The sequence below is a fragment of the Astyanax mexicanus genome, chromosome 5, assembly GCF_023375975.1.
Source record: "Astyanax mexicanus isolate ESR-SI-001 chromosome 5, AstMex3_surface, whole genome shotgun sequence".
NCBI classification, from domain to species: Eukaryota; Metazoa; Chordata; class Actinopteri; order Characiformes; family Acestrorhamphidae; genus Astyanax; species Astyanax mexicanus.
In genome coordinates this window covers 35,582,330-35,605,799 of record NC_064412.1, presented here as the reverse complement: position 1 = coordinate 35,605,799, position 23,470 = coordinate 35,582,330, and positions in this window count along the sequence as shown.

Here is a 23,470-nt window from a genome sequence, read left to right as displayed (position 1 = left end):
AAAAAAAACTTCGAAAAATTTTGGGACCAAAAAATTTTGGACCAAAAAAAACTTCGAAAAATTTTCGGACCAAAAAAATTTTGGACCAAAAAAATTTTCACCCAAAAAAAACTTCGAAAAATTTTGGGACCAAAAAAATTTTCACCCAAAAAAAACTTCGAAAAATTTTGGGACCCAAAAAATTTTGGACCAAAAAAAACTTCGAAAAATTTTGGGACCCAAAAAATTTTGGACCAAAAAAAACTTCGAAAAATTTTGGGACCAAAAAAATTTTGGACCAAAAAAAAACTTCGAAAAATTATGGGACCAAAAAAATTTTGGACCAAAAAAAACTTCGGAAAATTTTGGGACCAAAAAAATTTTCACCCAAAAAAAACTTCGAAAAATTTTGGGACCAAAAAAATTTTCACCCAAAAAAAACTTCGAAAAATTTTGGGACCAAAAAAATTTTGGACCAAAAAAAACTTCGGAAAATTTTGGGACCAAAAAAATTTTCTCCCAAAAAAAACTTCGAAAAATTTTGGGACCAAAAAAATTTTGGACCAAAAAAAACTTCGAAAAATTTTGGGACCAAAAAAATTTTGGACCAAAAAAATTTTCACCCAAAAAAAACTTCGAAAAATTTTGGGACCAAAAAAATTTTCACCCAAAAAAAACTTCGAAAAATTTTGGGACCCAAAAAATTTTGGACCAAAAAAAACTTCGAAAAATTTTGGGACCAAAAAAATTTTGGACCAAAAAAAAACTTCGAAAAATTATGGGACCAAAAAAATTTTGGACCAAAAAAAACTTCGGAAAATTTTGGGACCAAAAAAATTTTCACCCAAAAAAAACTTCGAAAAATTTTGGGACCAAAAAAATTTTCACCCAAAAAAAACTTCGAAAAATTTTGGGACCAAAAAAATTTTGGACCAAAAAAAACTTCGGAAAATTTTGGGACCAAAAAAATTTTCACCCAAAAAAAACTTCGAAAAATTTTGGGACCAAAAAAATTTTCACCCAAAAAAAACTTCGAAAAATTTTGGGACCAAAAAAATTTTGGACCAAAAAAAACTTCGGAAAATTTTGGGACCAAAAAAATTTTCTCCCAAAAAAAACTTCGAAAAATTTTGGGACCAAAAAAATTTTGGACCAAAAAAAACTTCGAAAAATTTTGGGACCAAAAAAATTTTGGACCAAAAAAATTTTCACCCAAAAAAAACTTCGAAAAATTTTGGGACCAAAAAAATTTTCACCCAAAAAAAACTTCGAAAAATTTTGGGACCCAAAAAATTTTGGACCAAAAAAAACTTCGAAAAATTTTGGGACCAAAAAAATTTTGGACCAAAAAAAAACTTCGAAAAATTATGGGACCAAAAAAATTTTGGACCAAAAAAAACTTCGGAAAATTTTGGGACCAAAAAAATTTTCACCCAAAAAAAACTTCGAAAAATTTTGGGACCAAAAAAATTTTCACCCAAAAAAAACTTCGAAAAATTTTGGGACCAAAAAAATTTTGGACCAAAAAAAACTTCGGAAAATTTTGGGACCAAAAAAATTTTCACCCAAAAAAAACATCGAAAAATTTTGGGACCAAAAAAATTTTGGACCAAAAAAAAACTTCGAAAAATTTTGGGACCAAAAAAATTTTCACCCAAAAAAAACTTCGAAAAATTTTGGGACCAAAAAAATTTTGGACCAAAAAAAACTTCGAAAAATTTTGGGACCAAAAAAATTTTGGACCCAAAAAAACTTCGGAAAATTTTGGGACCAAAAAAATTTTGGACCAAAAAAAAACTTCGAAAAATTATGGGACCAAAAAAATTTTGGACCAAAAAAAACTTCGGAAAATTTTGGGACCAAAAAAATTTTCACCCAAAAAAAACTTCGAAAAATTTTGGGACTGAAAAAATTTTCACCCAAAAAAAACTTCGAAAAATTTTGGGACCAAAAAAAATTTGGGACCAAAAAAAAACTTCGAAAAATTTTGGGACCGAAAAAATTTTCACCCAAAAAAAACTTCGAAAAATTTTGCGACCAAAAAAATTTTCACCCAAAAAAAACTTCGAAAAATTTTGGGACCAAAAAAATTTTGGACCAAAAAAAACTTCGAAAAATTTTGGGACCAAAAAAATTTTCACCCAAAATAAACTTCGAAAAATTTTGGACCAAAAAAAACTTCGAAAAATTTTGGGACCAAAAAAATTTTCACCCAAAAAAAACTTCGAAAAATTTTGGGACAAAAAAAATTTGGGACCAAAAAAATTTTCACCCAAAAAAAACTTCGAAAAATTTTGGGACCAAAAAATTTTGGACCAAAGAAAACTTCGAAAAATTTTCGGACCAAAAAAATTTTGGACCAAAAAAAACTTCGAAAAATTTTGGGACCAAAAAAATTTTCGACCAAAAAAAACTTCGAAAAATTTTGGGACCAAAAAAATTTTGGACCAAAAAAAACTTCGAAAAATTTTGGGACCAAAAAAATTTTCACCCAAAAAAAACTACGAAAAATTTTGGGACCAAAAAAATTTTCACCCAAAAAAAACTTCGAAAAATTTTGGGACCAAAAAAATTTTCACCCAAAAAAAACATCGAAAAATTTTGTGACCAAAAAAATTTTCACCCAAAAAAAACTTCGAAAAATTTTGGGACCAAAAAAATTTTGGACCAAAAAAAACTTCGAAAAATTTTGGGACCAAAAAAATTTTCACCTAAAAAAAACTTCGAAAAATTTTGGGACCAAAAAAATTTTGGACCAAAAAAAACTTCGAAAAATTTTGGGACCAAAAAAATTTTGGACCAAAAAAAACTTCGAAAAATTTTGGGACCAAAAAAATTTTGGACCAAAAAAAACTTCGAAAAATTTTGGGACCAAAAAAATTTTGGACCAAAAAAAAACTTCGAAAAATTTTGGGACCAAAAAAATTTTGGACCAAAAAAAACTTCGAAAAATTTTGGGACCAAAAAAATTTTCACCCAAAAAAAACTTCGAAAAATTTTGGGACCAAAAAAAATTTGGGACCAAAAAAATTTTCACCCAAAAAAAACTTCGAAAAATTTTGGGACCAAAAAATTTTGGACCAAAAAAAACTTTGAAAAATTTTGGGACCAAAAAAATTTTGGACCAAAAAAAACTTTGAAAAATTTTGGGACCAAAAAAATTTTCACCCAAAAAAAACTTCGAAAAATTTTGGGACCAAAAAAATTTTCACCCAAAAAAAACATCGAAAAATTTTGGGACCAAAAAAATTTTGGACCAAAAAAAACTTTGAAAAATTTTGGGACCAAAAAAATTTTGGACCAAAAAAAAACTTCGAAAAATTTTGGGACCAAAAAAATTTTGGACCAAAAAAAACTTCGAAAAATTTTGGGACCAAAAAAATTTTGGACCAAAAAAAAACTTCGAAAAATTTTGGGACCAAAAAAATTTTGGACCAAAAAAAACTTCGAAAAATTTTGGGACCAAAAAAATTTTCACCCAAAAAAAACTTCGAAAAATTTTGGGACCAAAAAAAATTTGGGACCAAAAAAATTTTCACCCAAAAAAAACTTCGAAAAATTTTGGGACCAAAAAATTTTGGACCAAAAAAAACTTTGAAAAATTTTCGGACCAAAAAAATTTTGGACCAAAAAAAACTTCGAAAAATTTTGGGACCAAAAAAATTTTCACCCAAAAAAAACTTCGAAAAATTTTGGGACCAAAAAAATTTTGGACCAAAAAAAAACTTCGAAAAATTTTGGGACCAAAAAAACTTCGAAAAATTTTGGGACCAAAAAAATTTTGGACCAAAAAAAACTTCGAAAAATTTTGGGACCAAAAAAATTTTCACCCAAAAAAAACTTCGAAAAATTTTGGGACCAAAAAAATTTTGGACCAAAAAAAACTTTGAAAAATTTTGGGACCAAAAAAATTTTCACCCAAAAAAAACTTCGAAAAATTTTGGGACCAAAAAAATTTTCACCCAAAAAAAACTTCGAAAAATTTTGGGACCAAAAAAATTTTGGACCAAAAAAAACTTCGAAAAATTTTGGGACCAAAAAAATTTTGGACCAAAAAAAAACTTCGAAAAATTATGGGACCAAAAAAATTTTGGACCAAAAAAAACTTCGGAAAATTTTGGGACCAAAAAAATTTTCACCCAAAAAAAACTTCGAAAAATTTTGGGACCGAAAAAATTTTCACCCAAAAAAAACTTCGAAAAATTTTGGGACCAAAAAAAATTTGGGACCAAAAAAAAACTTCGAAAAATTTTGGGACCGAAAAAATTTTCACCCAAAAAAAACTTCGAAAAATTTTGGGACCAAAAAAATTTTGGACCAAAAAAAACTTCGAAAAATTTTGGGACCAAAAAAATTTTCACCCAAAATAAACTTCGAAAAATTTTGGAACCAAAAAAATTTTGGACCAAAAAAAACTTCGAAAAATTTTGGGACCAAAAAAATTTTCACCCAAAAAAAACTTCGAAAAATTTTGGGACAAAAAAAAATTTGGGACCAAAAAAATTTTCACCCAAAAAAAACTTCGAAAAATTTTGGGACCAAAAAATTTTGGACCAAAAAAAACTTCGAAAAATTTTCGGACCAAAAAAATTTTGGACCAAAAAAAACTTCGAAAAATTTTGGGACCAAAAAAATTTTCGACCAAAAAAAACTTCGAAAAATTTTGGGACCAAAAAAATTTTGGACCAAAAAAAAACTTCGAAAAATTTTAGGACCAAAAAAATTTTCACCCAAAAAAAACTACGAAAAATTTTGGGACCAAAAAAATTTTCACCCAAAAAAAACTTCGAAAAATTTTGGGACCAAAAAAATTTTCACCCAAAAAAAACATCGAAAAATTTTGTGACCAAAAAAATTTTCACCCAAAAAAAACTTCGAAAAATTTTGGGACCAAAAAAATTTTGGACCAAAAAAAACTTCGAAAAATTTTGGGACCAAAAAAATTTTCACCCAAAAAAAACTTCGAAAAATTTTGGGACCAAAAAAATTTTGGACCAAAAAAAACTTCGAAAAATTTTGGGACCAAAAATATTTTGGACTAAAAAAAACTTCGAAAAATTTTGGGACCAAAAAAATTTTCACCCAAAAAAAACTTCGAAAAATTTTGGGACCAAAAAAATTTTGGACCAAAAAAAACTTTGAAAAATTTTGGGACCAAAAAAATTTTCACCCAAAAAAAACTTCGAAAAATTTTGGGACCGAAAAAATTTTCACCCAAAAAAAACTTCGAAAAATTTTGGGACCAAAAAAAATTTGGGACCAAAAAAAAACTTCGAAAAATTTTGGGACCGAAAAAATTTTCACCCAAAAAAAACTTCGAAAAATTTTGCGACCAAAAAAATTTTCACCCAAAAAAAACTTCGAAAAATTTTGGGACCAAAAAAATTTTGGACCAAAAAAAACTTCGAAAAATTTTGGGACCAAAAAAATTTTCACCCAAAATAAACTTCGAAAAATTTTGGAACCAAAAAAATTTTGGACCAAAAAAAACTTCGAAAAATTTTGGGACCAAAAAAATTTTCACCCAAAAAAAACTTCGAAAAATTTTGGGACAAAAAAAAATTTGGGACCAAAAAAATTTTCACCCAAAAAAAACTTCGAAAAATTTTGGGACCAAAAAATTTTGGACCAAAAAAAACTTCGAAAAATTTTCGGACCAAAAAAATTTTGGACCAAAAAAAACTTCGAAAAATTTTGGGACCAAAAAAATTTTCGACCAAAAAAAACTTCGAAAAATTTTGGGACCAAAAAAATTTTGGACCAAAAAAAACTTCGAAAAATTTTGGGACCAAAAAAATTTTCACCCAAAAAAAACTACGAAAAATTTTGGGACCAAAAAAATTTTCACCCAAAAAAAACTTCGAAAAATTTTGGGACCAAAAAAATTTTCACCCAAAAAAAACATCGAAAAATTTTGTGACCAAAAAAATTTTCACCCAAAAAAAACTTCGAAAAATTTTGGGACCAAAAAAATTTTGGACCAAAAAAAACTTCGAAAAATTTTGGGACCAAAAAAATTTTCACCCAAAAAAAACTTCGAAAAATTTTGGGACCAAAAAAATTTTGGACCAAAAAAAACTTCGAAAAATTTTGGGACCAAAAAAATTTTGGACTAAAAAAAACTTCGAAAAATTTTGGGACCAAAAAAATTTTCACCCAAAAAAAACTTCGAAAAATTTTGGGACCAAAAAAATTTTGGACCAAAAAAAACTTTGAAAAATTTTGGGACCAAAAAAATTTTCACCCAAAAAAAACTTCGAAAAATTTTGGGACCAAAAAAATTTTCACCCAAAAAAAACATCGAAAAATTTTGGGACCAAAAAAATTTTGGACCAAAAAAAACTTTGAAAAATTTTGGGACCAAAAAAATTTTCACCCAAAAAAAACTTCGAAAAATTTTGGGACCAAAAAAATTTTCACCCAAAAAAAACATCGAAAAATTTTGGGACCAAAAAAATTTTGGACCAAAAAAAAACTTCGAAAAATTTTGGGACCAAAAAAATTTTGGACCAAAAAAAACTTCGAAAAATTTTGGGACCAAAAAAATTTTGGACCAAAAAAAAACTTCGAAAAATTTTGGGACCAAAAAAATTTTGGACCAAAAAAAACTTCGAAAAATTTTGGGACCATAAAAATTTTCACCCAAAAAAAACTTCGAAAAATTTTGGGACCAAAAAAAATTTGGGACCAAAAAAATTTTCACCCAAAAAAAACTTCGAAAAATTTTGGGACCAAAAAATTTTGGACCAAAAAAAACTTTGAAAAATTTTCGGACCAAAAAAATTTTGGACCAAAAAAAACTTCGAAAAATTTTGGGACCAAAAAAATTTTGGACCAAAAAAAACTTCGAAAAATTTTGGGACCAAAAAAATTTTGGACCAAAAAAAAACTTCGAAAAATTTTGGGACCAAAAAAATTTTGGACCAAAAAAACTTCGAAAAATTTTGGGACCAAAAAAAATTTGGGACCAAAAAAATTTTCACCCAAAAAAAAACTTCGAAAAATTTTGGGACCAAAAAATTTTGGACCAAAAAAAACTTCGAAAAATTTTCGGACCAAAAAAATTTTGGACCAAAAAAAACTTCGAAAAATTTTGGGACCAAAAAAATTTTCACCCAAAAAAAACTTCGAAAAATTTTGGGACCAAAAAAATTTTGGACCAAAAAAAAACTTCGAAAAATTTTGGGACCAAAAAAATTTTGGACCAAAAAAAACTTCGAAAAATTTTGGGACCAAAAAAATTTTCACCCAAAAAAAACTTTGAAAAATTTTGGGACCAAAAAAATTTTCACCCAAAAAAAACTTCGAAAAATTTTGGGACCAAAAAAATTTTCACCCAAAAAAAACTTTGAAAAATTTTGGGACCAAAAAAATTTTCACCCAAAAAAAACATCGAAAAATTTTGGGACCAAAAAAATTTTCACCCAAAAAAAACTTCGAAAAATTTTCGGACCAAAAAAATTTTGGACCAAAAAAAACTTCGAAAAATTTTGGGACCAAAAAAATTTTCACCCAAAAAAAACTTCGAAAAATTTTGGGACCAAAAAATTTTGGACCAAAAAAAACTTCGAAAAATTTTCGGACCAAAAAAATTTTGGACCAAAAAAAACTTCGAAAAATTTTGGGACCAAAAAAATTTTGGAACAAAAAAAAACTTCGAAAAATTTTCGGACCAAAAAAATTTTCACCCAAAAAAAACATCGAAAAATTTTGGGACCAAAAACATTTTCACCCAAAAAAAAATTCGAAAAATTTTGGGACCAAAAAAATTTTGGACCAAAAAAAACTTCGAAAAATTTTGGGACCAAAAAAAATTTCACCCAAAAAAAACTTCGAAAAATTTTGGGACCAAAAAAATTTTCACCCAAAAAAAACTTCGAAAAATTTTGGGACCAAAAAAATTTTGGACCAAAAAAAACTTCGAAAAATTTTGGGACCAAAAAAATCTTCACCCAAAATAAACTTCGAAAAATTTTGGGACCAAAAAAATTTTGGACCAAAAAAAACTTCGAAAAATTTTGGGACCAAAAAAATTTTCACCCAAAAAAAACTTCGAAAAATTTTGGGACCAAAAAAAATTTGGGACCAAAAAAATTTTCACCCAAAAAAAACTTCGAAAAATTTTGGGACCAAAAAATTTTGGACCAAAAAAAACTTCGAAAAATTTTCGGACCAAAAAAATTTTGGACCAAAAAAAACTTCGAAAAATTTTGGGACCAAAAAAATTTTGGAACAAAAAAAAACTTCGAAAAATTTTGGGACCAAAAAAATTTTGGACCAAAAAAAACTTCGAAAAATTTTGGGACCAAAAAAATTTTGGACCAAAAAAAACTTCGAAAAATTTTGGGACCAAAAAAATTTTGGACCAAAAAAAACTTCGAAAAATTTTGGGACCAAAAAAATTTTCACCCAAAAAAAACATCGAAAAATTTTGGGACCAAAAAAATTTTCACCCAAAAAAAACTTCGAAAAATTTTGGGACCAAAAAAATTTTCACCCAAAAAAAACTTCGAAAAATTTTGGGACCAAAAAAATTTTGGACCAAAAAAAACTTCGAAAAATTTTGGGACCAAAAAAATTTTCACCCAAAAAAAACTTCGAAAAATTTTGGGACCAAAAAAATTTTGGACCAAAAAAAACTTCGAAAAATTTTGGGACCAAAAAAATTTTCACCCAAAAAAAACTTCGAAAAATTTTGGGACCAAAAAAAATTTGGGACCAAAAAAATTTTCACCCAAAAAAAACTTCGAAAAATTTTGGGACCAAAAAATTTTGGACCAAAAAAAACTTCGAAAAATTTTGGGACCAAAAAAATTTTCACCCAAAAAAAACTTCGAAAAATTTTGGGACCAAAAAAATTTTGGACCAAAAAAAAACTTCGAAAAATTTTGGGACCAAAAAAATTTTGGACCAAAAAAAACTTCGAAAAATTTTGGGACCAAAAAAATTTTCACCCAAAAAAAACTTCGAAAAATTTTGGGACCAAAAAAATTTTCACCCAAAAAAAACTTCGAAAAATTTTGGGACCAAAAAAATGTTCACCCAAAAAAAACTTTGAAAAATTTTGGGACCAAAAAAATTTTCACCCAAAAAAAACATCGAAAAATTTTGGGACCAAAAAAATTTTCACCCAAAAAAAACTTCGAAAAATTTTCGGACCAAAAAAATTTTGGACCAAAAAAAACTTCGAAAAATTTTGGGACCAAAAAAATTTTCACCCAAAATAAACTTCGAAAAATTTTGGAACCAAAAAAATTTTGGACCAAAAAAAACATCGAAAAATTTTGGGACCAAAAAAATTTTCACCCAAAAAAAACTTCGAAAAATTTTGGGACCAAAAAAATTTTGGACCAAAAAAAACTTCGAAAAATTTTGGGACCAAAAAAATTTTCACCCAAAAAAAACTTCGAAAAATTTTGGGACCAAAAAAATTTTGGACCAAAAAAAACTTCGAAAAATTTTGGGACCAAAAAAATTTTCACCCAAAAAAAACTTCGAAAAATTTTGGGACCAAAAAAAATTTGGGACCAAAAAAATTTTCACCCAAAAAAAACTTCGAAAAATTTTGGGACCAAAAAATTTTGGACCAAAAAAAACTTCGAAAAATTTTGGGACCAAAAAAATTTTCACCCAAAAAAAACTTCGAAAAATTTTGGGACCAAAAAAATTTTGGACCAAAAAAAAACTTCGAAAAATTTTGGGACCAAAAAAATTTTGGACCAAAAAAAACTTCGAAAAATTTTGGGACCAAAAAAATTTTCACCCAAAAAAAACTTCGAAAAATTTTGGGACCAAAAAAATTTTCACCCAAAAAAAACTTCGAAAAATTTTGGGACCAAAAAAATGTTCACCCAAAAAAAACTTTGAAAAATTTTGGGACCAAAAAAATTTTCACCCAAAAAAAACATCGAAAAATTTTGGGACCAAAAAAATTTTCACCCAAAAAAAACTTCGAAAAATTTTCGGACCAAAAAAATTTTGGACCAAAAAAAACTTCGAAAAATTTTGGGACCAAAAAAATTTTCACCCAAAATAAACTTCGAAAAATTTTGGAACCAAAAAAATTTTGGACCAAAAAAAACTTCGAAAAATTTTGGGACCAAAAAAATTTTCACCCAAAAAAAACTTCGAAAAATTTTGGGACAAAAAAAAATTTGGGACCAAAAAAATTTTCACCCAAAAAAAACTTCGAAAAATTTTGGGACCAAAAAATTTTGGACCAAAAAAAACTTCGAAAAATTTTCGGACCAAAAAAATTTTGGACCAAAAAAAACTTCGAAAAATTTTGGGACCAAAAAAATTTTCGACCAAAAAAAACTTCGAAAAATTTTGGGACCAAAAAAATTTTGGACCAAAAAAAACTTCGAAAAATTTTGGGACCAAAAAAATTTTCACCCAAAAAAAACTACGAAAAATTTTGGGACCAAAAAAATTTTCACCCAAAAAAAACTTCGAAAAATTTTGGGACCAAAAAAATTTTCACCCAAAAAAAACATCGAAAAATTTTGTGACCAAAAAAATTTTCACCCAAAAAAAACTTCGAAAAATTTTGGGACCAAAAAAATTTTGGACCAAAAAAAACTTCGAAAAATTTTGGGACCAAAAAAATTTTCACCCAAAAAAAACTTCGAAAAATTTTGGGACCAAAAAAATTTTGGACCAAAAAAAACTTCGAAAAATTTTGGGACCAAAAAAATTTTGGACTAAAAAAAACTTCGAAAAATTTTGGGACCAAAAAAATTTTCACCCAAAAAAAACTTCGAAAAATTTTGGGACCAAAAAAATTTTGGACCAAAAAAAACTTTGAAAAATTTTGGGACCAAAAAAATTTTCACCCAAAAAAAACTTCGAAAAATTTTGGGACCAAAAAAATTTTCACCCAAAAAAAACATCGAAAAATTTTGGGACCAAAAAAATTTTGGACCAAAAAAAACTTTGAAAAATTTTGGGACCAAAAAAATTTTCACCCAAAAAAAACTTCGAAAAATTTTGGGACCAAAAAAATTTTGGACCAAAAAAAAACTTCGAAAAATTTTGGGACCAAAAAAATTTTGGACCAAAAAAAACTTCGAAAAATTTTGGGACCAAAAAATTTTGGACCAAAAAAAACTTCGAAAAATTTTCGGACCAAAAAAATTTTGGACCAAAAAAAACTTCGAAAAATTTTGGGACCAAAAAAATTTTCACCCAAAAAAAACTTCGAAAAATTTTGGGACCAAAAAAATTTTGGACCAAAAAAAAACTTCGAAAAATTTTGGGACCAAAAAAATTTTGGACCAAAAAAAACTTCGAAAAATTTTGGGACCAAAAAAATTTTCACCCAAAAAAAACTTTGAAAAATTTTGGGACCAAAAAAATTTTCACCCAAAAAAAACTTCGAAAAATTTTGGGACCAAAAAAATTTTCACCCAAAAAAAACTTTGAAAAATTTTGGGACCAAAAAAATTTTCACCCAAAAAAAACATCGAAAAATTTTGGGACCAAAAAAATTTTCACCCAAAAAAAACTTCGAAAAATTTTCGGACCAAAAAAATTTTGGACCAAAAAAAACTTCGAAAAATTTTGGGACCAAAAAAATTTTCACCCAAAAAAAACTTCGAAAAATTTTGGGACCAAAAAATTTTGGACCAAAAAAAACTTCGAAAAATTTTCGGACCAAAAAAATTTTGGACCAAAAAAAACTTCGAAAAATTTTGGGACCAAAAAAATTTTGGAACAAAAAAAAACTTCGAAAAATTTTCGGACCAAAAAAATTTTCACCCAAAAAAAACATCGAAAAATTTTGGGACCAAAAACATTTTCACCCAAAAAAAAATTCGAAAAATTTTGGGACCAAAAAAATTTTGGACCAAAAAAAACTTCGAAAAATTTTGGGACCAAAAAAAATTTCACCCAAAAAAAACTTCGAAAAATTTTGGGACCAAAAAAATTTTCACCCAAAAAAAACTTCGAAAAATTTTGGGACCAAAAAAATTTTGGACCAAAAAAAACTTCGAAAAATTTTGGGACCAAAAAAATCTTCACCCAAAATAAACTTCGAAAAATTTTGGGACCAAAAAAATTTTGGACCAAAAAAAACTTCGAAAAATTTTGGGACCAAAAAAATTTTCACCCAAAAAAAACTTCGAAAAATTTTGGGACCAAAAAAAATTTGGGACCAAAAAAATTTTGGACCAAAAAAAACTTCGAAAAATTTTGGGACCAAAAAATTTTGGACCAAAAAAAACTTCGAAAAATTTTCGGACCAAAAAAATTTTGGACCAAAAAAAACTTCGAAAAATTTTGGGACCAAAAAAATTTTGGAACAAAAAAAAACTTCGAAAAATTTTGGGACCAAAAAAATTTTGGACCAAAAAAAACTTCGAAAAATTTTGGGACCAAAAAAATTTTGGACCAAAAAAAACTTCGAAAAATTTTGGGACTAAAAAAATTTTGGACCAAAAAAAACTTCGAAAAATTTTGGGACCAAAAAAATTTTCACCCAAAAAAAACATCGAAAAATTTTGGGACCAAAAAAATTTTCACCCAAAAAAAACTTCGAAAAATTTTGGGACCAAAAAAATTTTCACCCAAAAAAAACTTCGAAAAATTTTGGGACCAAAAAAATTTTGGACCAAAAAAAACTTCGAAAAATTTTGGGACCAAAAAAATTTTCACCCAAAAAAAACTTCGAAAAATTTTGGGACCAAAAAAAATTTGGGACCAAAAAAATTTTCACCCAAAAAAAACTTCGAAAAATTTTGGGACCAAAAAATTTTGGACCAAAAAAAACTTCGAAAAATTTTGGGACCAAAAAAATTTTCACCCAAAAAAAACTTCGAAAAATTTTGGGACCAAAAAAATTTTGGACCAAAAAAAAACTTCGAAAAATTTTGGGACCAAAAAAATTTTGGACCAAAAAAAACTTCGAAAAATTTTGGGACCAAAAAAATTTTCACCCAAAAAAAACTTCGAAAAATTTTGGGACCAAAAAAATTTTCACCAAAAAAAAACTTCGAAAAATTTTGGGACCAAAAAAATGTTCACCCAAAAAAAACTTTGAAAAATTTTGGGACCAAAAAAATTTTCACCCAAAAAAAACATCGAAAAATTTTGGGACCAAAAAAATTTTCACCCAAAAAAAACTTCGAAAAATTTTCGGACCAAAAAAATTTTGGACCAAAAAAAACTTCGAAAAATTTTGGGACCAAAAAAATTTTCACCCAAAAAAAACTTCGAAAAATTTTGGGACCAAAAAAAATTTGGGACCAAAAAAATTTTCACCCAAAAAAAACTTCGAAAAATTTTGGGACCAAAAAATTTTGGACCAAAAAAAACTTCGAAAAATTTTCGGACCAAAAAAATTTTGGACCAAAAAAAACTTCGAAAAATTTTGGGACCAAAAAAATTTTGGACCAAAAAAAACTTTGAAAAATTTTGCGACCAAAAAAATTTTCACCCAAAAAAAACTTCGAAAAATTTTGGGACCAAAAAAATTTTGGACCAAAAAAAACTTCGAAAAATTTTGGGACCAAAAAAATTTTCACCCAAAATAAACTTCGAAAAATTTTGGAACCAAAAAAATTTTGGACCAAAAAAAACTTCGAAAAATTTTGGGACCAAAAAAATTTTCACCCAAAAAAAACTTCGAAAAATTTTGGGACAAAAAAAAATTTGGGACCAAAAAAATTTTCACCCAAAAAAAACTTCGAAAAATTTTGGGACCAAAAAATTTTGGACCAAAAAAAACTTCGAAAAATTTTCGGACCAAAAAAATTTTGGACCAAAAAAAACTTCGAAAAATTTTGGGACCAAAAAAATTTTCGACCAAAAAAAACTTCGAAAAATTTTGGGACCAAAAAAATTTTGGACCAAAAAAAACTTCGAAAAATTTTGGGACCAAAAAAATTTTCACCCAAAAAAAACTACGAAAAATTTTGGGACCAAAAAAATTTTCACCCAAAAAAAACTTCGAAAAATTTTGGGACCAAAAAAATTTTCACCCAAAAAAAACATCGAAAAATTTTGTGACCAAAAAAATTTTCACCCAAAAAAAACTTCGAAAAATTTTGGGACCAAAAAAATTTTGGACCAAAAAAAACTTCGAAAAATTTTGGGACCAAAAAAATTTTCACCCAAAAAAAACTTCGAAAAATTTTGGGACCAAAAAAATTTTGGACCAAAAAAAACTTCGAAAAATTTTGGGACCAAAAAAATTTTGGACTAAAAAAAACTTCGAAAAATTTTGGGACCAAAAAAATTTTCACCCAAAAAAAACTTCGAAAAATTTTGGGACCAAAAAAATTTTGGACCAAAAAAAACATTGAAAAATTTTGGGACCAAAAAAATTTTCACCCAAAAAAAACTTCGAAAAATTTTGGGACCAAAAAAATTTTCACCCAAAAAAAACATCGAAAAATTTTGGGACCAAAAAAATTTTGGACCAAAAAAAACTTTGAAAAATTTTGGGACCAAAAAAATTTTCACCCAAAAAAAACTTCGAAAAATTTTGGGACCAAAAAAATTTTCACCCAAAAAAAACATCGAAAAATTTTGGGACCAAAAAAATTTTGGACCAAAAAAAAACTTCGAAAAATTTTGGGACCAAAAAAATTTTGGACCAAAAAAAACTTCGAAAAATTTTGGGACCAAAAAAATTTTGGACCAAAAAAAAACTTCGAAAAATTTTGGGACCAAAAAAATTTTGGACCAAAAAAAACTTCGAAAAATTTTGGGACCATAAAAATTTTCACCCAAAAAAAACTTCGAAAAATTTTGGGACCAAAAAAAATTTGGGACCAAAAAAATTTTCACCCAAAAAAAACTTCGAAAAATTTTGGGACCAAAAAATTTTGGACCAAAAAAAACTTTGAAAAATTTTCGGACCAAAAAAATTTTGGACCAAAAAAAACTTCGAAAAATTTTGGGACCAAAAAAATTTTGGACCAAAAAAAACTTCGAAAAATTTTGGGACCAAAAAAATTTTGGACCAAAAAAAAACTTCGAAAAATTTTGGGACCAAAAAAATTTTGGACCAAAAAAACTTCGAAAAATTTTGGGACCAAAAAAAATTTGGGACCAAAAAAATTTTCACCCAAAAAAAACTTCGAAAAATTTTGGGACCAAAAAATTTTGGACCAAAAAAAACTTCGAAAAATTTTCGGACCAAAAAAATTTTGGACCAAAAAAAACTTCGAAAAATTTTGGGACCAAAAAAATTTTCACCCAAAAAAAACTTCGAAAAATTTTGGGACCAAAAAAATTTTGGACCAAAAAAAAACTTCGAAAAATTTTGGGACCAAAAAAATTTTGGACCAAAAAAAACTTCGAAAAATTTTGGGACCAAAAAAATTTTCACCCAAAAAAAACTTTGAAAAATTTTGGGACCAAAAAAATTTTCACCCAAAAAAAACTTCGAAAAATTTTGGGACCAAAAAAATTTTCACCCAAAAAAAACTTTGAAAAATTTTGGGACCAAAAAAATTTTCACCCAAAAAAAACATCGAAAAATTTTGGGACCAAAAAAATTTTCACCCAAAAAAAACTTCGAAAAATTTTCGGACCAAAAAAATTTTGGACCAAAAAAAACTTCGAAAAATTTTGGGACCAAAAAAATTTTCACCCAAAAAAAACTTCGAAAAATTTTGGGACCAAAAAATTTTGGACCAAAAAAAACTTCGAAAAATTTTCGGACCAAAAAAATTTTGGACCAAAAAAAACTTCGAAAAATTTTGGGACCAAAAAAATTTTGGAACAAAAAAAAACTTCGAAAAATTTTCGGACCAAAAAAATTTTCACCCAAAAAAAACATCGAAAAATTTTGGGACCAAAAACATTTTCACCCAAAAAAAAATTCGAAAAATTTTGGGACCAAAAAAATTTTGGACCAAAAAAAACTTCGAAAAATTTTGGGACCAAAAAAAATTTCACCCAAAAAAAACTTCGAAAAATTTTGGGACCAAAAAAATTTTCACCCAAAAAAAACTTCGAAAAATTTTGGGACCAAAAAAATTTTGGACCAAAAAAAACTTCGAAAAATTTTGGGACCAAAAAAATCTTCACCCAAAATAAACTTCGAAAAATTGTGGGACCAAAAAAATTTTGGACCAAAAAAAACTTCGAAAAATTTTGGGACCAAAAAAATTTTCACCCAAAAAAAACTTCGAAAAATTTTGGGACCAAAAAAAATTTGGGACCAAAAAAATTTTCACCCAAAAAAAACTTCGAAAAATTTTGGGACCAAAAAATTTTGGACCAAAAAAAACTTCGAAAAATTTTGGGACCAAAAAAATTTTGGACCAAAAAAAACTTCGAAAAATTTTGGGACCAAAAAAATTTTGGACCAAAAAAAACTTCGAAAAATTTTGGGACCAAAAAAATTTTCACCCAAAAAAAACATCGAAAAATTTTGGGACCAAAAAAATTTTCACCCAAAAAAAACTTCGAAAAATTTTGGGACCAAAAAAATTTTCACCCAAAAAAAACTTCGAAAAATTTTGGGACCAAAAAAATTTTGGACCAAAAAAAACTTCGAAAAATTTTGGGACCAAAAAAATTTTCACCCAAAAAAAACTTCGAAAAATTTTGGGACCAAAAAAATTTTGGACCAAAAAAAACTTCGAAAAATTTTGGGACCAAAAAAATTTTCACCCAAAAAAAACTTCGAAAAATTTTGGGACCAAAAAAAATTTGGGACCAAAAAAATTTTCACCCAAAAAAAACTTCGAAAAATTTTGGGACCAAAAAATTTTGGACCAAAAAAAACTTCGAAAAATTTTGGGACCAAAAAAATTTTCACCCAAAAAAAACTTCGAAAAATTTTGGGACCAAAAAAATTTTGGACCAAAAAAAAACTTCGAAAAATTTTGGGACCAAAAAAATTTTGGACCAAAAAAAACTTCGAAAAATTTTGGGACCAAAAAAATTTTCACCCAAAAAAAACTTCGAAAAATTTTGGGACCAAAAAAATTTTCACCCAAAAAAAACTTCGAAAAATTTTGGGACCAAAAAAATGTTCACCCAAAAAAAACTTTGAAAAATTTTGGGACCAAAAAAATTTTCACCCAAAAAAAACATCGAAAAATTTTGGGACCAAAAAAATTTTCACCCAAAAAAAACTTCGAAAAATTTTCGGACCAAAAAAATTTTGGACCAAAAAAAACTTCGAAAAATTTTGGGACCAAAAAAATTTTCACCCAAAAAAAACTTCGAAAAATTTTGGGACCAAAAAAATTTTGGACCAAAAAAAACTTCGAAAAATTTTGGGACCAAAAAAATTTTCACCCAAAAAAAACTTCGAAAAATTTTGGGACCAAAAAAAATTTGGGACCAAAAAAATTTTCACCCAAAAAAAACTTCGAAAAATTTTGGGACCAAAAAATTTTGGACCAAAAAAAACTTCGAAAAATTTTCGGACCAAAAAAATTTTGGACCAAAAAAAACTTCGAAAAATTTTGGGACCAAAAAAATTTTGGAACAAAAAAAAACTTCGAAAAATTTTGGGACCAAAAAAATTTTGGACCAAAAAAAACTTCGAAAAATTTTGGGACCAAAAAAATTTTGGACCAAAAAAAACTTCGAAAAATTTTGGGACCAAAAAAATTTTGGACCAAAAAAAACTTCGAAAAATTTTGGGACCAAAAAAATTTTCACCCAAAAAAAAACATCGAAAAATTTTGGGACCAAAAAAATTTTCACCCAAAAAAAACTTCGAAAAATTTTGGGACCAAAAAAATTTTCACCCAAAAAAAACTTCGAAAAATTTTGGGACCAAAAAAATTTTGGACCAAAAAAAACTTCGAAAAATTTTGGGACCAAAAAAATTTTGGACCAAAAAAAACTTCGAAAAATTTTGGGACCAAAAAAATTTTCACCCAAAAAAAACTTCGAAAAATTTTGGGACCAAAAAAATTTTGGACCAAAAAAAACTTCGAAAAATTTTGGGACCAAAAAAATTTTCACCCAAAAAAAACTTCGAAAAATTTTGGGACCAAAAAAAATTTGGGACCAAAAAAATTTTCACCCAAAAAAAACTTCGAAAAATTTTGGGACCAAAAAATTTTGGACCAAAAAAAACTTCGAAAAATTTTCGGACCAAAAAAATTTTGGACCAAAAAAAACTTCGAAAAATTTTGGGACCAAAAAAATTTTCACCCAAAAAAAACTTCGAAAAATTTTGGGACCAAAAAAATTTTGGACCAAAAAAAAACTTCGAAAAATTTTGGGACCAAAAAAATTTTGGACCAAAAAAAACTTCGAAAAATTTTGGGACCAAAAAAATTTTCACCCAAAAAAAACTTCGAAAAATTTTGGGACCAAAAAAATTTTCACCCAAAAAAAACTTCGAAAAATTTTGGGACCAAAAAAATGTTCACCCAAAAAAAACTTTGAAAAATTTTGGGACCAAAAAAATTTTCACCCAAAAAAAACATCGAAAAATTTTGGGACCAAAAAAATTTTCACCCAAAAAAAACTTCGAAAAATTTTCGGACCAAAAAAATTTTGGACCAAAAAAAACTTCGAAAAATTTTGGGACCAAAAAAATTTTCACCCAAAAAAAACTTCGAAAAATTTTGGGACCAAAAAAATTTTCACCCAAAAAAAACTTCGAAAAATTTTGGGACCAAAAAAATTTTGGACCAAAAAAAACTTCGAAAAATTTTGGGACCAAAAAAATTTTGGACCAAAAAAAACTTCGAAAAATTTTGGGACCAAAAAAAATTTGGGACCAAAAAAATTTTCACCCAAAAAAAACTTCGAAAAATTTTGGGACCAAAAAATTTTGGACCAAAAAAAACTTCGAAAAATTTTCGGACCAAAAAAATTTTGGACCAAAAAAAACTTCGAAAAATTTTGGGACCAAAAAAATTTTCACCCAAAAAAAACTTCGAAAAATTTTGGGACCAAAAAAATTTTGGACCAAAAAAAAACTTCGAAAAATTTTGGGACCAAAAAAATTTTGGACCAAAAAAAACTTCGAAAAATTTTGGGACCAAAAAAATTTTGGACCAAAAAAAACTTCGAAAAATTTTGGGACCAAAAAAATTTTCACCCAAAAAAAACTTCGAAAAATTTTGGGACCAAAAAAAATTTGGGACCAAAAAAATTTTCACCCAAAAAAAACTTCGAAAAATTTTGGGACCAAAAAATTTTGGACCAAAAAAAACTTCGAAAAATTTTCGGACCAAAAAAATTTTGGACCAAAAAAAACTTCGAAAAATTTTGGGACCAAAAAAATTTTCACCCAAAAAAAACTTCGAAAAATTTTGGGACCAAAAAAATTTTGGACCAAAAAAAAACTTCGAAAAATTTTGGGACCAAAAAAATTTTGGACCAAAAAAAACTTCGAAAAATTTTGGGACCAAAAAAATTTTGGACCAAAAAAAACTTCGAAAAATTTTGGGACCAAAAAAATTTTCACCCAAAAAAAACTTCGAAAAATTTTGGGACCAAAAAAAATTTGGGACCAAAAAAATTTTCACCCAAAAAAAACTTCGAAAAATTTTGGGACCAAAAAATTTTGGACCAAAAAAAACTTCGAAAAATTTTCGGACCAAAAAAATTTTGGACCAAAAAAAACTTCGAAAAATTTTGGGACCAAAAAAATTTTCACCCAAAAAAAACTTCGAAAAATTTTGGGACCAAAAAAATTTTGGACCAAAAAAAACTTCGAAAAATTTTGGGACCAAAAAAATTTTCACCCAAAAAAAACTTCGAAAAATTTTGGGACCAAAAAAATGTTCACCCAAAAAAAACTTTGAAAAATTTTGGGACCAAAAAAATTTTCACCCAAAAAAAACATCGAAAAATTTTGGGACCAAAAAAATTTTCACCCAAAAAAAACTTCGAAAAATTTTCGGACCAAAAAAATTTTGGACCAAAAAAAACTTCGAAAAATTTTGGGACCAAAAAAATTTTCACCCAAAAAAAACTTCGAAAAATTTTGGGACCAAAAAAATTTTCACCCAAAAAAAACTTCGAAAAATTTTGGGACCAAAAAAATTTTCACCCAAAAAAAACTTCGAAAAATTTTGGGACCAAAAAAATTTTGGACCAAAAAAAACTTCGAAAAATTTTGGGACCAAAAAAATTTTGGACCAAAAAAAACTTCGAAAAATTTTGGGACCAAAAAAATTTTCACCCAAAAAAAACATCGAAAAATTTTGGGACCAAAAAAATTTTCACCCAAAAAAAACTTCGAAAAATTTTGGGACCAAAAAAATTTTGGACCAAAAAAAACTTCGAAAAATTTTGGGACCAAAAAAATTTTCACCCAAAAAAAACTTCGAAAAATTTTGGGACCAAAAAAATTTTGGACCAAAAAAAAAAACTTTGAAAAATTTTGGGACCAAAAAAATTTTGGACCAAAAAAAACTTCGAAAAATTTTGGGACCAAAAAAATTTTGGACCAAAAAAAACTTCGAAAAATTTTGGGACCAAAAAAATTTTCACCCAAAAAAAACTTCGAAAAATTTTGGGACCAAAAAAATTTTCACCCAAAAAAAACTTCGAAAAATTTTGGGACCAAAAAAAATTTGGGACCAAAAAAATTTTCACCCAAAAAAAACTTCGAAAAATTTTGGGACCAAAAAATTTTGGACCAAAAAAAACTTCGAAAAATTTTCGGACCAAAAAAATTTTGGACCAAAAAAAACTTCGAAAAATTTTGGGACCAAAAAAATTTTCACCCAAAAAAAACTTCGAAAAATTTTGGGACCAAAAAAATTTTGGACCAAAAAAAAACTTCGAAAAATTTTGGGACCAAAAAAATTTTGGACCAAAAAAAACTTCGAAAAATTTTGGGACCAAAAAAATTTTCACCCAAAAAAAACTTCGAAAAATTTTGGGACCAAAAAAATTTTCACCCAAAAAAAACTTCGAAAAATTTTGGGACCAAAAAAATTTTCACCCAAAAAAAACTTTGAAAAATTTTGGGACCAAAAAAATTTTCACCCAAAAAAAACATCGAAAAATTTTGGGACCAAAAAAATTTTCACCCAAAAAAAACTTCGAAAAATTTTCGGACCAAAAAAATTTTGGACCAAAAAAAACTTCGAAAAATTTTGGGACCAAAAAAATTTTCACCCAAAAAAAACTTCGAAAAATTTTGGGACCAAAAAATTTTGGACCAAAAAAAACTTCGAAAAATTTTGGGACCAAAAAAATTTTGGACCAAAAAAAACTTCGAAAAATTTTGGGACCAAAAAAATTTTGGAACAAAAAAAAACTTCGAAAAATTTTGGGACCAAAAAAATTTTGGACCAAAAAAAACTTCGAAAAATTTTGGGACCAAAAAAATTTTGGACCAAAAAAAACTTCGAAAAATTTTGGGACCAAAAAAATTTTGGACCAAAAAAAACTTCGAAAAATTTTGGGACCAAAAAAATTTTCACCCAAAAAAAACATCGAAAAATTTTGGGACCAAAAAAATTTTCACCCAAAAAAAACATCGAAAAATTTTGGGACCAAAAAAATTTTGGACCAAAAAAAATTCGAAAAATTTTGGGACCAAAAAAATTTTGGACCAAAAAAAACTTCGAAAAATTTTGGGACCAAAAAAAATTTCACCCAAAAAAAACTTCGAAAAATTTTGGGACCAAAAAAATTTTGGACCAAAAAAAACTTCGAAAAATTTTGGGACCAAAAAAATCTTCACCCAAAATAAACTTCGAAAAATTTTGGGACCAAAAAAATTTTGGACCAAAAAAAACTTCGAAAAATTTTGGGACCAAAAAAATTTTCACCCAAAAAAAACTTCGAAAAATTTTGGGACCAAAAAAAATTTGGGACCAAAAAAATTTTCACCCAAAAAAAACTTCGAAAAATTTTGGGACCAAAAAATTTAGGACCAAAAAAAACTTCGAAAAATTTTCGGACCAAAAAAATTTTGGACCAAAAAAAACTTCGAAAAATTTTGGGACCAAAAAAATTTTGGAACAAAAAAAAACTTCGAAAAATTTTGGGACCAAAAAAATTTTGGACCAAAAAAAACTTCGAAAAATTTTGGGACCAAAAAAATTTTGGACCAAAAAAAACTTCGAAAAATTTTGGGACCAAAAAAATTTTGGACCAAAAAAAACTTCGAAAAATTTTGGGACCAAAAAAATTTTCACCCAAAAAAAACATCGAAAAATTTTGGGACCAAAAAAATTTTCACCCAAAAAAAACTTCGAAAAATTTTGGGACCAAAAAAATTTTGGACCAAAAAAAACTTCGAAAAATTTTGGGACCAAAAAAATTTTGGACCAAAAAAAACTTCGAAAAATTTTGGGACCAAAAAAATTTTCACCCAAAAAAAACTTCGAAAAATTTTGGGACCAAAAAAATTTTGGACCAAAAAAAACTTCGAAAAATTTTGGGACCAAAAAAATTTTGGACCAAAAAAAACTTCGAAAAATTTTGGGACCAAAAAAATTTTCACCCAAAAAAAACTTCGAAAAATTTTGGGACCAAAAAAAATTTGGGACCAAAAAAATTTTCACCCAAAAAAAACTTCGAAAAATTTTGGGACCAAAAAATTTTGGACCAAAAAAAACTTCGAAAAATTTTCGGACCAAAAAAATTTTGGACCAAAAAAAACTTCGAAAAATTTTGGGACCAAAAAAATTTTCACCCAAAAAAAACTTCGAAAAATTTTGGGACCAAAAAAATTTTGGACCAAAAAAAAACTTCGAAAAATTTTGGGTCCAAAAAAATTTTGGACCAAAAAAAACTTCGAAAAATTTTGGGACCAAAAAAATTTTCACCCAAAAAAAACTTCGAAAAATTTTGGGACCAAAAAAATTTTCACCCAAAAAAAACTTCGAAAAATTTTCGGACCAAAAAAATTTTGGACCAAAAAAAACTTCGAAAAATTTTGGGACCAAAAAAATTTTCACCCAAAAAAAACTTCGAAAAATTTTGGGACCAAAAAATTTTGGACCAAAAAAAACTTCGAAAAATTTTGGGACCAAAAAAATTTTGGACCAAAAAAAACTTCGAAAAATTTTGGGACCAAAAAAATTTTGGAACAAAAAAAAACTTCGAAAAATTTTGGGACCAAAAAAATTTTGGACCAAAAAAAACTTCGAAAAATTTTGGGACCAAAAAAATTTTGGACCAAAAAAAACTTCGAAAAATTTTGGGACCAAAAAAATTTTGGACCAAAAAAAACTTCGAAAAATTTTGGGACCAAAAAAATTTTCACCCAAAAAAAACATCGAAAAATTTTGGGACCAAAAAAATTTTCACCCAAAAAAAACATCGAAAAATTTTGGGACCAAAAAAATTTTGGACCAAAAAAAATTCGAAAAATTTTGGGACCAAAAAAATTTTGGACCAAAAAAAACTTCGAAAAATTTTGGGACCAAAAAAAATTTCACCCAAAAAAAACTTCGAAAAATTTTGGGACCAAAAAAATTTTGGACCAAAAAAAACTTCGAAAAATTTTGGGACCAAAAAAAATTTCACCCAAAAAAAACTTCGAAAAATTTTGGGACCAAAAAAATTTTGGACCAAAAAAAACTTCGAAAAA